Genomic DNA, 12,264 nt, shown 5'->3' with positions numbered 1-12,264 from the left:
CAACTCGTTTGGAGATTAAATCCCCAACACGGCCGTTGAAGCCAGTTCCAGCACACTTAACATGCGAACAGTTATCACATAACCAGCAGATGAGGTAGGTATCGCCACTAATAATGCCATTATACTCGCATTTATAAGCAGTGCAAGCGATGGTCATTTTGGTTAATTATCAGATCACTGTGCACAGAAGAAGACGGGAGCGCGGGTGTAGTATATGAGCATCCGTATCTGCCTCGAGCGTGAGCGAGAAATGTTGGGCAACAGCTGCAAGCGCTTAACAGCAGCGGAGCATATACCGTATAAACGTTGAAGCAGCAGCGGGGTGAAGAGCGGTCAGATGTTAGCGTTGAACAGCAGAGCAGCAGCAGGGCAGAGAGCGTGTAAGCGTTGCAGAGCAGCAGCAGCGGTACAGAGAGCGGTCGGATGTGAGCGTTGAGCAACCGATCGAAACAAGTGCACGAATGCAGCTTCGTGTAAATGTACGCGAAAAGCACTAAGAGCGTAGTGTCACTAACCGCACCAAACTTTAGGATTAGCGGTAAACACTGACCAAACAGAGCAATAAGAAAAATAGTCAATTTTTATTTTAATTTAAATAAACCGTCATTAACTTTTAATGTCTATATGTAATACGTATTTATGTAGGTTGTAGGGTTACTGACAAGACAACTGAGCTAGGTAAAATACGTAAAACTCCGGAAGAACACAGTGTGAAAGAGGAGCGTCGAATTACACGTCCGATTAGATGAAAGTCTCTGCCCGCTTTGATAGAGCTTGTAAGTAGTAAAGCAGGTGACCAAGCAGGCGATCGTGGCCACTCCAGATATTATAGACCGTATTTCCAGACCCTTTTCTATTTCGCCAATGTAACGTATGTCTTTCATATTTAATTTTTGTAAGTATGGTAAACTCAGTATTTCTTGATGGCCCGTTATGTTAAGGACTGTTGATGCAGCTGAAGCTGGTGACTTCTTTCCGTAGCTCTTCAAGTTTTGGTATACGGTGTTATTTATTTTTACCTCGTCTTCGAATGTAATGAAGAACGTTCCGGTTACCAGTTGTCCATTGATCGTAGCTGTTCCGTCATTAAGAATGATGATGCCATCATCGATGATTGTTAGGTGTTCAAGGTGGCTGGTGCGAGTCGAGCAGTGTGCGTTGCCTCCTGAGTGAAGTTGCTGTGCGCAGGTTGAGTTGCAAAATGTTGTTGTAAGGGCAGTGCTGCAGTTTCCAATCGGCATGATTTTGTTACCGCAGTCAGCTATAGTATTGTCTTCAGCAAAATTAATAATAGTGTCGTTTTTTTCAACAGTGTGCAAGATTATCTTCTTACAAGCTACATACGGCTTAGGATATTTTAATACAAAGTGTAAAAAATTATTATTTAATAAAACTTTAATTTGAGCAACTTCCATTAGCACAGTAACAGTAACATTTGTAAAATGTTCATTGATTAAATTTTGTAAATCATTTGAATCTAAAATTGCGGGGTTGATTATTCCAATTTTCGAAAGTGTAATTGACAACATTAAGTCTTCGAGTTCGAAAATAATTATTCTGTTTCTTGATAGCAATTTTTCATACACATTTTCTGTATTTATCTGTTCTACTTTTGCGTTTTTTACTAAAATGTTTACTGTGTTTGTTAGGATATTTATTTGTTCCTGGGTCTTTGTGTTAATGTTTATCTGTTATTTTCTGATTCTATAAGTTCTTTCTGCGTGAATTTAATTTTCTCGAAGTCATCGAAATCTGGAGTACCGGCTACGATTTTTAATGCGGTGCCTAATAAGTTGATGCTTCTAGCGTGTCTATGGTGAACATTTAATTACCTCAAATTGTCCTTATGGACCACCCTCCCTTTTATTAAGACTGTGGTCCCCAAGTCTGCTTCTCGGTGTACAAATTGGAAAGTTTGTTTCCCAACCTCTTATTTGATTTTACGAGAACTTTGTCTCCTACTTGAAAATTTCTGTCTTGTCTAGTTTTATTTAATCTTTGTAGTTGGATGTTCTGTGCATTTGAGACTTTATCTCTAATTTCTGCGTTAAGCTTTATGGTTGATGAATGAATTATGTCGATGGGTCGTTTATTTGTTACAGAGTAAATTGTTCTATTGTATTCTATAGCCGCGAGGAGTAGTAATTTAACCGTTTCCCCAATACCTCTATCGATCTTTAAACACCGTGCTATTTCTGTTAGTGTACTGTGGAATCTTTCCACTTCTCCATTCGATGTACTGTGAAGCGGCGGTGCATTAACGATTTCCACGTTAAACCGGTTGCTTAAAAGATACCTAATTGTTTCGGATTTTATAGAAGGCTCATTATCGCAGTATATTGTTTTCGGTCGCCGGTAGAAATTAATAAGTTGTAAAATCGCGGTTTGCACGTTTGCAATGGATCTGGAAGTGATTGGTTGGACAATTGAAAATTTTAAAAGTTTGCTACGCAAGTTAAAAAGTATTTTTTGTCTGTTGAAAATATGTCAATGTGTAGGATTTCGCCTGCGTACGAGGGAATGGGTGTTTCTCCGAGAATCTGTTTCTGAGGGTGTCTATCGTATTTTGCCTTCTGGCATATTTTACAATTTGCGACCACCTCATTAGCCATATGAGTCATTTTGGGAAAAAAATAGTCTTGCAAAATCTGTTTCACGTTTTCTTGAGCGGCCCTATGAGCCCTGTTATCTTCTGACACCGTAATTTCTTTTTGCTCATTTTTGTCTAGGATGTCAGTCACCAAACGGTTGGTGTAACGGAATGTAGTTGTCGGGAAAGTTTCTATTAACTTATGTTGGATAAATGCCAGTACTGGTAGTTCGCATAAAATTGTATTGACTACGTCTTTTTTGACCACATCGCATACTTTCTGTATAAGTGTTTCTCTATCCGAGAAATATAAGAGAAGTCGAGTTTTTTCACCAAACATAATGACCGTTCTAACTGAAGAAGTTCTGCTTATCTGGTTCCGAAAGCAGTTGACCGGTTTGTCTGTTTTTTCAATAATGTAGGTGCTTGCTATGCATTGTGGCAATATCTGACTGGACATCCTCCTCTAGCGCGTGGATGTGCTATCGGGACAGTGCGTCAGTTCTCCTTTCCTGGCTTATACAAAATTTGGGCGTTGTGCTCGTCAATGAAAGCTTTCCAGCGCTTAATTTTTGCGTTTGGATTGCGATCTGAGACGGCGAAAGGCTGATGGTCAGTAAAAATGTTTAAATTTTTCACGCCATATTGATAATTCCTGAGGCGTTTTAAGGCCCATACTATTGCTAATAACTCCCTTTCGTTGGTTGCAAAATTTAGTTCCCTGTCCTTTAAATTTCGTGATATCATGGTTATAGGTTTTCCGTCCTGTGACAAGACTGCACCCAAACCAAAAGACGAAGCATCTGTCGTCAAGTCGAACGCTTTTTTGTAATTTGGATATAATAGCATTACGTTTTCAGACGCGAGAACACTCTTAAGTTTTTCAAATGCCTGACGTTGATTTTCTTTGATTGTCCTGCACTAACCTTGCCATTTTCAATAGATGCAAAATCTTTAATAAAACACCTATAGTAACTAGCTAGTCCGAGCAATGACCTGACATTAAATAGTGTGGTCGGTTGTTCGTAGTTACGGATTGCGTCTACTTTGTTAGGGCATGTTCTTAGGCCTCCGCGTGAAACCACGAAACTTAAATACTCTACATTTTCTTTAAAATAATTAGATTTCTCGCGCGAATCTCTCATTTTGACCTCATATAAATTGTCTAAGACCCATGCTATGTGTTTCACGATTTCATGATTTCCCTATTTGTTCCCTGAGCACTTCGTCAATGGCTCTCTGAAAAATGCTGGGTGCATTCTTTAATCCAAAGGGTAGTCTACAGAACTCATATTTCCCATTTCCTACTGAAAAAGCCGTTTTTTCTCTGTCGTTTTCGGTGAGTAGTATCTGGTGAACACAGACTTTAAATCTGTTGTGGTAAAGTACTTTGCCTTTCATAAATTTGCCAAGATTAAAACTACGTTTGGGATAGGGTATTTGTCATCTATTGTCTTCAAATTAAGCTCTCTGAAGTCTATTACTAGGCGTTTTTTTGTGTTTCCCTGTTCATCGGTCCCTTTTTTATCTACAACCCAAACAGGGTTGTTATATGGAGACCGAGATGGTCGGATAATGCCGTCTCGTAATAACGCTTGTGTTTCTGTATTTACAAAGTCGGACACGCCCATTGGGTATGGGTACAATTTTGAATATATCGGATCTTCATTTTCTGTTAGATCTTCCAATAATGTTAGTATTGTACGGCAACGCTTCGTTTGGCTCTGCAAATACACCCGTACGGTTTCCTAACATTTCCTGAAATTTTTCTAATATTTCCTGCGGTACAACTATATCCTCATCTTTTGTAAAATTAACATCTGCACATTTCAAAAATTTAATTTCCTCCGAACTGCTATTAGTTATTAACTTTTTTTCTCTCAGATCAATTACGACGTAAGTTTTTCCAGTCCAATTATTCCATCAAACGTTGTTAAGTTTGGTAGCAAGAAAAATGTTGTATTTATATTAAAAAGGTGCATTATACATTTTTTGTTTATTGTGTTGCGACCATGGATTGATTTTATAGAGAATGGTTTATTTACGAAAATAAGGTTTTTTAATTCTTTAATAGGTTTGATGTAATTCTTTGAAGGCCCTGTGTCAATAAAAGTTTTATTTTTCTCCCTGCGATATCCCATTCTATGAATGGGAGCAGGTAGTTATGCCTAAAAAATGTATTTCATCGTATTCTACTAGGTCATCGTCGATGTTCTCACATTCCTCTTCGGCTACTGCAGGGTATTCATCATTTGGTGGGTCGTTTTCTACAGCCAGATGGTTTATCCTCTGATGTTTTGGTCCTGTATATCTAGCGCTACTACTATTGGGCCTTTTAATCGTCTGCCCCAGATTATTGTTACCATTGGGTTGAATGTTTTGGAAAGTGTTTTGAATTTGCCTTGAATACGGTCCACTTTGTTGGTTTTGGGTTGGTTGTCTAAAACGGGATAATGAGGGATCAACTTCCATTGGTTGTGTCGGATCCTGTCTGGGTGGTTGTATTGGTGGTATTCTATTAAATAAAACAGCTTTTCAACAGGGTATGACTCGGGCTGTCTATGTATATCGCCGAGAAAAGCTCTCGGAAAGTCCGGAGCCGAAAGCCAGGTGAAATATAATTTTGGAAATGAACTACGTGAGATGATTGGAGCCTAGTTTTAAATGTTGGAACAATTTCTCACAGAAATGTTGTAGGAAGGACCCAAAAATAATACATTAATTTATTAATGGGGAACTGAACTGTAAATTTGGTCACACTGACGCAAGTATGGATTTTTTTTTTTTTTTTTTGCCGCTATCTCACTATACTAGTTAGTTAGTAAGTTGTTAGTTAGTAGTTAGTTGGAATTTTTCACAAAATATCAACGAATAGAGTATACTCCGTATATTAAAAAATAAAATTTATCGTGAGCCCTTGAACCACTGTGCGAAGAATTTGAAAGTTGACTTTTTTTATCGGGATCGCGAATAACGGACTTAGCACCGTACGGAGTTGAAAAATACCACTGATCTGAATTTGTAAACAAAAATAAAATTTATGCTGAAATATTAAAAAATATATTATAACATATAATATTCATATTTTTATCATAACCCAATAGTAAATACCCCCATATTCTTAGGGTACCAAGTTTGAAAAGTAGCAAAAGACAAAATATTCTTGATGCGCCGAAATGAAATAAACGCACACATGCTCCCGTGTATGAGAATGCATGATCACGCATACATACAAAGACGAATTCAAGCGCTGGGCAGCCTTCTTCAAAAAGCGCCTCTCTGCAACTGAACGACTGAACTCGTGCAATGAGTGCGCGAGCATAAAAATGAGAATTAGAATAATAGCCTGATTCCATTGCCGCATTAAAACGCATTTAGCCAAATGCGCATTTATTTACACAGGGAATCCCATAAGGCTAAATGCCGCATTTAAAATAAATGCGATTTTTAAATGCGATTAAAAACCATTCGCCCCGAAAGTTTTTAGAAAAAATACTGGAAAATACCGATGTTTAACGATATTTTGTTCGTGCCACCACTACAACAGCTGTTTTTTATAAGCAAGGTTGGCGCAATTTTTGATTTTTTTAATATAAAATCTATTCCGTATAAAAATGACTGAAACCTAGAGCGCACGCTGCAAATTCTGCTCGCAGTACCACAATGCATTACTGCTGGACCTCTGGAATAAAATTTCTCCCACATATACGGGGATCCTTGCCTTTTTTAGAAACTGTGGTGGCCTTCATTGCAAACCCGTCATAACAACGCAATCAACTTCTCTTCTTTGTCGTTCAAGTTGGCAAATGTCTCGGTCGCAATATGGATGTCCTGCTGAGCATTACAGAGTTTAGTAAACTCACTCATGTTCATAAATTTTAATTAATTTCTTTTGGATTTGCCAAAATTCAAAAGTAAACAAGCCCAGATCAGCTGTTCGTGCCACTCACATGTCGGAGTAGCATTAACTAAATGCTAATGCGCCAATGGAATCAGGCACATTTATAGCCTGATTCCATTGCCGCATTAGTGGACTTTTTAAATGTGCCTGATTCCATTGGCGCATTAGCATTTAGTTAATGCTACTCCGACATGTGAGTGGCACGAACAGCTGATCTGGGCTTGTTTACTTTTGAATTTTGGCAAATCCAAAAGAAATTAATTAAAATTTATGAACATGAGTGAGTTTACTAAACTCTGTAATGCTCAGCAGGACATCCATATTGCGACCGAGACATTTGCCAACTTGAACGACAAAGAAGAGAAGTTGATTGCGTTGTTATGACGGGTTTGCAATGAAGGCCACCACAGTTTCTAAAAAAGGCAAGGATCCCCGTATATGTGGGAGAAATTTTATTCCAGAGGTCCAGCAGTAATGCATTGTGGTACTGCGAGCAGAATTTGCAGCGTGCGCTCTAGGTTTCAGTCATTTTTATACGGAATAGATTTTATATTAAAAAAATCAAAAATTGCGCCAACCTTGCTTATAAAAAACAGCTGTTGTAGTGGTGGCACGAACAAAATATCGTTAAACATCGGTATTTTCCAGTATTTTTTCTAAAAACTTTCGGGGCGAATGGTTTTTAATCGCATTTAAAAATCGCATTTATTTTAAATGCGGCATTTAGCCTTATGGGATTCCCTGTGTAAATAAATGCGCATTTGGCTAAATGCGTTTTAATGCGGCAATGGAATCAGGCTATTAAAAAGTCCACTAATGCGGCAATGGAATCAGGCTATAAGAGAGCAAAAAACCCGAACGCACACGAAGTGCAGGGGCCTGCTGCTGTGAGCACGGGCGGCCACCCGCTTTCCGTTTTTTTGTGTCCAAAATTGTCCAGTCTATATGTTGTATGGTTAGTGCTATAAGTGATATCAGGGTAGTTCTGATCTCCTTATCGCATTTAAGAATGTTTTCCCAAGTTAGGGATAATAAAGGCACTCCGTGGGATATTATAAATAAGATAATAGTCCCGATTATAAAATTTTATGAGCTCTGGGCATGTCACTTTGTCAATCTTTCCAGAGCCATTATTTATGATCTGTTACCTAAACCATGCAAGGGAACAGTTATTAGCACTGGTAATCTGTAAAAGCAGGCCACTTGATCCTCCAAATATTATCACTTAAAATGTTTTCTACACTGCAAAAGGACTTATGCGGGGATCAAAATATAGCTCTGCCGCTCAGAGCAAGCAGATGCGGTCTCTGCGTAGGCCATAGATAAGAATAAAACACGAATCACACCAATGTTATGTTATATATCATAAGAAACTTTATGAAATAAAAACAGTTTCAAGTTATAACGCAGCATATGAAGACTTGTCATTATTTGGGCGTTCTTTTCAAAGTTCCTTTTCGTTATTTTAATTAGAAAAAATAAAAAGTTTTTTCAATGACTGTACAGGAATTTTTCCATATATTTAATCTCGAAATCATTAACAGATATAGGCAGTTGATTTCTTGATCAAACATATTCAGATTTGTTATTAGAATCGGATTCCTAAAATGTTGCTACTATTTCTGTTGTAATCATGTTTGTGTGTATTTTTGGCACAAATATATATATATATATATAAATATATATAAATATATATATATATATATATATTTATATATATATATATATATATATATATATAAATATATATATATAGATATATACATTCAAATAGAAATTCGTAACTTGGGTTCTGGAACACTCACCTTTTTTATTTGTGTGCAACGAAGAGAGATCAATTTTTAAATAGTCTGTAATTTGTGAGAAGTTTAGAGTATGCATATATTTGTGGACTTTTCTCCTAACCGATGATTCACTCATAAGCCTTAAGTATACCGACACTAGGTTATGTAATTTTTATTAACTTATAAAGAAACCGTTCACGAGAGCGAGGAGGTTTCTTCTTTAAAGAGCTTTGTTGGTTTCTTTTGTTTGTATTTACGTAAATTAAATTGTCTTTTTGTTTATTTTACTGTCTTTGAACACTTTGATCACTTTGTATCACTAAACGTTATAGAATTGTATAATAGTAATCATCAACACCAGGATGTAAATCACATCTGCAATTTGTTGAACATAATCGATTACTTCGATGGTACAATCAGTTGCAACGTCTTTAGATGTGTTACCGGTCATAGCATTAATTTTTTTATTTGACCTGTTATTTCCATATATTATTGTTTTTCTTTTTATATATATTAAAATTTTTGTTTATGTTAATTGTTCTATTGTTGTTCTTGTACTAACATTGTATTTAATATTCATCTGTTTGCTTTGGCTTATGGTAGTTTATTGAGCAATGGTGATTAAGCTGAATACTACTTGGGTAGGTTTCGCTTATGCATTACATAATCGTTCATTGTAACGGGATTGTAACGGATTTGCTGCACTGCAAATCATGCCAGGCGAGATGTTAAAAGTGAAATACAAGCGCACGCGGAATAGTTGTCCGGCTGGCGGCTCGTCGGTTAAGGCTGTGGTGGTCTTGCTTGTATAAATTAAGTCTTCCGATCCGTGGACGTGATGACTTCCTTCCTTCGATGAGGTGTTGATGTGTCCAATACTTGGTTACTGGAACACTGATGATTACGTTGCGGGAAACCTTCCCAGTTGCCCGTCTTGGACGTGGTCAACTATGAATGATAACACAATTTTGTATTTTCGTTTCACGGCGATGCCGGAGCTTTAATCATTTATCGACTTATGGAGTTGCGATCTAGATTGAGACTGAAGGCTACAGAAATATTCAAACTTAAGTTAGCCCTGTGAAGTCAATGCATCACGCCATTCGCTCGAGTCGGCGTGCCGACTCAGCATTCTTGCGCAAGCAACACGGTGTCCATTTACAGTGGCTGCGGGCAGAACTCTTGGTAGCGAGTCAGCATTGCTTACAATAATATTACTTTGTTGCTGAGGACAAACAGAATGCTTAAGGCTTTGTGTTAAGTGTTGTAGTATTTGTTGCTGAGGGCAACCAAATTATTTATGATTGTGTATGAATAACAATGTATGACAGAAAAGAGTTTATCTTATGTGCTTAGTTCTTAACTTATACACGTTTGCCTATCAATATTGATACTCTAATAATCGCGTGCAACGACAATGAACCGGGAAAGATAGAGACACACATGTTACTATTGCCGCTGAAAGATAAAAATACCCTAATGCTGCTGAATTACTTTTCGCCTCCTTAGATGTTATGAAGGTCCAGCCGAGCCCACCCTTCCATTGGTCGCTCAATCCACCTGCTCAATAGCCTGAGCGACCCCTTTTATCAAGCGCTACGCTACATCAGCATATCGCTAGCTGGGGCCAGACTCATATTTTCTTAGAACATTATAAAGGATTATTAAAAGCTAAAATCATTCTTAATACTAGACATAATAAAAGATTTAATTATATACATGTATAAATACGACATATAAATAAGTAAATTCGAGCTAGGGTTATATATATTAGAGTTTACAAATATTAAATGCATGAAGTGTGTAAATAACTACACATAATTTGTTTTCCTTTTTCTTAACAAAATCAAAATTTTAGGCCAATGGGAAGGCGAATCTTATCCGTATTTAAAGGAATTAATTTAAAAAGAATAAAAAGTACGATTGCAGAACAATTATTTCATGCGATTGAGTCGGAACAAAATTAAGTTTTTTTTTTTGCACCAGAGCGCTGTGGATTTTACTCATTACTTTTGCTCATCTTCTATCGTCGTTTGAGGTTAAAATATTATAATTTTCATTTTTACTTTTCTTGTTGAACCCGATTATATATTTTTTTGTATGACATAGAATTCAAATTGGATCTTTCTCACTCACCGATAATTAATGCAATCCATCGACGAAAGCGCTCTCCTCGGGATGCGATGAGCTAGAGTGGGGTTAAGTAAAAGATAAAAACAGCAAAAAAACAACAATTTTGCTGCTACACCTCGTCACACCACACTGCACTTTTTTCACAATTGTAAATTAACCTAAAAAAAAATCATTACTTTACCCTCTTGTGACGGTTTCGCGGCCAATCTTTCCGGGTATTATTATAGCTTTATTTGGCCAAAACTTGCCGATTCCGGGTTTATCTGCCTCTGCCCAGAGCAGTTCGCGCACGAAACTAAAGCTGCGCTCGATCGAACATCTCTCCTTAGTGTCGAACTTAAATCATTGGTAGTTTTAACTTAATTTGCTTTGTGCATTTCGGTGTGGGTGTGCGATCGGGTTTACATACGAGCGGCGCTCAGCTCGGCCGCAAGGGATTAGGTTATGGCCGTATGCCCGCTAAACACACTTTTTACACAACAAAACGTTACTTATTGCCAATTTAAATCGGTTGCGCTGGGTTCGACGGTTGCGCTGGGTTTGATGTGAGCTCGATGTACTGGTTGCGCCAGCGCCGACTGTATGTTTTCTTTGCCTTGCCTCCGCTTCTTGGGTCTTGGGATTCTTGCCCATTCGCTCGCCTAATTAAAACCACTGAGGAACTGCTGGGATTTTCCCCTTTTTTTTCTTTAAAGACTCACCCCAGACCACTGCACAAACGTCTGGGAATCCAAAGTTTTCCCTTTAGCGTTGGAATTTCTATACTCGAGGTTGGAGTCCACTGCAACTAGTACTCCACCGTCTAGAAGAACAGTCAAGCCTATAAATTCTGTATTTACCTTGAAAATTTTCGAAGCTTAGAATCTCCGGCTTTAACTAGGTTATGGGAAGCAAATACTATTACGTAAATAAGAGTAAAATAAAAGGCGAGTTAGGTTAGTTATTTTATAAAAATAGTTTTAAGTATCATGTAAAATTTAAATGTTTGCAACTCTGTGACTAGTGCATTACCTTATAAGTTCCAAACTTGTAGCGTTCGGAAGACATTTTATAATAAAATACAAATACAAAAAAGTACAATTAAATAAGATTGCTACGCAAGCCTCTTGTCTTCTGATAGGAAAAAAGGAGGCTAGAGGTCAGTGTGAAGAGGAAAATGGCACACTGGTCATTGGCCTCGACTGGGAAGTTTTACTCCGATGGGTTTTAGATTTGAGTTGTTTATAAGACAGCAACATCAGAAGATGTTTGAGTAGGGGAAAGCCGAAAAATAATAATTTCCTTAAAGGCCTACTGTTTGACAGGCACTTGAATCATAATTTTTCGGGAAGTTATAGGTCTCATGGATAGCGCGCTGAAAATTTGGTCTAAAATCTCCCGAAAACTTTCGCTCTCCAAAAATAAAAACGGCTTTCCGTGTTACAATCTTTATAATCAATTCGAGCAAAGGTTAAACAAAAACTGTTTTTTTTATCAATTTTATTTTCATTGTTTTGTGTATGTGTATTTTTTAAATTACTATAAATACACCAATTACAGTATACTGTATTAGACAACTGGATAAAAATGGTAAATTTATTTGATTGGAATTGGGAAAATATATATCGTTTAATGTATTGCGCTGTATTTTGTACATTGTATTTATTTAAGTAGAAGTAGAAGTAGACTACATTATAGCCCAACAAAAACCCTTTTAACGACGTAAAATATCGTGAAGATCGCAATTTCAACATGTAAATTTTCTGATATAAAATTTTGCAACGAAAATGGTAAAGCATTCGGCGAAATAGCTACACATTTTAATTTTTGTCCGGCTTTAACAAAGAATCTAAGCTTTTTGACTACACAGGCTGTTT

The sequence above is a fragment of the Drosophila elegans genome, unplaced genomic scaffold (assembly GCF_018152505.1).
Source record: "Drosophila elegans isolate 14027-0461.03 unplaced genomic scaffold, ASM1815250v1 contig_524, whole genome shotgun sequence".
Taxonomy (NCBI): domain Eukaryota; kingdom Metazoa; phylum Arthropoda; class Insecta; order Diptera; family Drosophilidae; genus Drosophila; species Drosophila elegans.
Note: the sequence above shows the minus strand (reverse complement) of the source record.